This window comes from Nannospalax galili, unplaced genomic scaffold, assembly GCF_000622305.1.
Source record: "Nannospalax galili isolate Female #2095 unplaced genomic scaffold, S.galili_v1.0 scaffold359, whole genome shotgun sequence".
Taxonomy (NCBI): Eukaryota; Metazoa; Chordata; class Mammalia; order Rodentia; family Spalacidae; genus Nannospalax; species Nannospalax galili.
Genome location: NW_008347042.1, coordinates 5462728 through 5465175, shown reverse-complemented (window position 1 = coordinate 5465175; position 2448 = coordinate 5462728). Strand labels below are relative to the sequence as shown.

Sequence of the window (2448 nt, the reverse complement as noted above, 5' to 3'; positions counted from 1 at the left end):
TCAACAGTATGGGTGAAAAAAGTCTACATTAAAACCGTTTGTTGGAATGTTTTACACTTTCCACAGAACAGAAACTAAAATAATGTTATACAATAAGTCACAAATGCAGTCCTGGAGTTTCTGCCCATACATGTATTAGTACTGTCTAAAATATGTCTTCTTTGCAGCAGCTGGGCCCTGCCACCACTGTGCTTGGCTGCGTTCACAAATCTGTTGTCACCTGTAGCTTCCCCGTCACTTCTCTGGCTCTCCTCTCCTGCTAAGCTTTGTTTCCTGATGGTAATTAGAACCTTCTGCCACCAACATCACTACTGCTGCTGCTGGAACCACCATAGCCACCTTGTTTTCCTGGTTTAGTGAAGTATTGGTCTCCACCACCATAAGGGCCAGAGTTCTTGCCTCCAAAGTATCTTCATTTCGTAGGTCCAAAATATCAAGACTGAGTGTTGTAATTGCCAAAATCATTGTAGCTTCTACCACCTCCAAAGTTGCCTCTACTACTACCGTCAAAGCCGCCTCTGCCTCCTCCGTTGTCATAGCTGCCACTTCTGCCACAGCCAGTGCCCTGGGTTCCATAACCTTGTCCACCACTTTCTCCAGAGTACCCAGGACCACCTCCACCATAACCACCATCATTACCAAATCTGTTATAGCCATCCCCACTGCTGCCATAGCCACCGCCACCACAGCTGTCACCAAAGTCACCATGACCACTGGTTTCCTCCATGACCAAAATTGTCATTGCCACCAAAACCATCTTTGCAACCACCACCAAAGTTTCCAGAACCACTTCGACCTCTTTGGCTAGATGAAGCACTAGCCATCTCTTGCTTAACAAGCCTTTTCTTACTTCACAGTTGTGACCATTCACAGTGTGGTATTTCTGAATGACAATCTTATCCACAGAATCATGGTCATCAAAGGTGACAAAAGCAGAGTCCCTCTTTTTTCCACTTCCCCTATCAGTCATAATTTCAATCACTTCAATTTTCCCATACTGTTCAAAATGATCTCATAGGTGATATTCTTCAATGACTTCTTTAATTCCACCAGAAAAGATCTTTTTCACAGTTAAGTACGCATCTGGCCTTTAAGAATCTTCTGTCACAGCTCTTTGGTTCCACAACTCTTCCATTTTGTGTGACCTTGCATTCATAGATGCATCTATTTCCTCCACGGTGGCCTAAGTGACAACCCCAAAGACCCGTGGATCGCTCATGACCACATAGTCGGTGAGTGTTCTCCATTGCTCAAAATGGCTCCTCGGACTCTCCTCAGTGGTTTCAAAGCTCAGCCCTTCGCTGAAGAGCTTCCACAACAGTTCGGGCCCCTTAGGAGACTCAGACTTAGACATGACATCAGGAGACTGGTTCTATCTATGTAACCTTGGCTAATCTGTGACTCCATATGTAAATCAGGCTGGTCTTGAATTCACAGAGGTCTGCCTGCCTCTGTCTCTTCTGTGCTCAGATTAAAGTCATGTTACAATAAGCTGATAAGATATAATGCAATATTTAGAAAAACTTATAAAAACACGAGTTTCTGCAGGATTTTAGAACCTCTAATTCTAAATTTTTTAATTTCCCTAATTCTTAGGTGAAATTTTTAAATAAGAGCTAGAACTATTTTTCTAATAATAAAAATATATATTCCTTTTAATTTGAACGATGTTTTTTCAAGGTTGGAAACTGTACCCAAAGCAGTGCCTGTGAGGCAAGTGTCTTACCACTAAACCACACATTTATCCCCTCCTTTGAGGGTTTCTTTTTCCTATCTTTTATACTTAGCTGTTCAAGGATAAATATAGGCTCACTTAGTGTGACAACACACTTTTTGTCATTTGCAATGTCTACTCTTTCAGCCCTTGCTGTAACTTCCCAAGATCTGAGTACACACTTGATTACTGAGCCTCCTTCCATGACACCATGAGACTGGGTGTCAAAGAGCACAGAATCCTGACTGGGCTGTACTTTTTTGTTATTTTTATTGACATGTTACTCATTTTTTGAAAAAATATTTCATCTATAGATGAGGGAAGAGAAGGTATAAATCTATATATATCCAGGTTTAATGGTGAACAGTATTTTTCATATTTGATCACAACCCCATTTTTTGGAGGATGAAAAAGCCTACAGACACAGTTTCAATTCCTGTAATACTTTGCAACATATTCTTGTTCACTTTTATCCCTAATAACTCTAGCTTGAAAATGCTATTTTCTTCCTGTCCAAGTATTTCAGATGTTTGTTATATATGTCTGTGGACTCACTGTGCCAGTGTTAGTATATTTTTTAAATTTTCCCTCCTTTATTAAGCACTGTTCCATTTTTTCATCCACTTGATGCTTTATCACTAATTCCTTCTGTGTTACTCCTCTGTTTAGTTCCGTGTGTAAATACATATGGTAAGATAGGCTTTATTCTCATAGTTTCCATTTTTCACAGCTAC

The 2448-nt window shown here is 40.4% G+C and overlaps 1 pseudogene; it reads right to left on the bottom strand.

Annotated features, from left to right (window-relative positions):
* Positions 1 to 283: 283 nt before the first annotated feature.
* Positions 284 to 1354, bottom strand: LOC103742391 (annotated as a pseudogene).
* Between the last annotated feature and the right edge of the window lie 1094 nt (positions 1355 to 2448).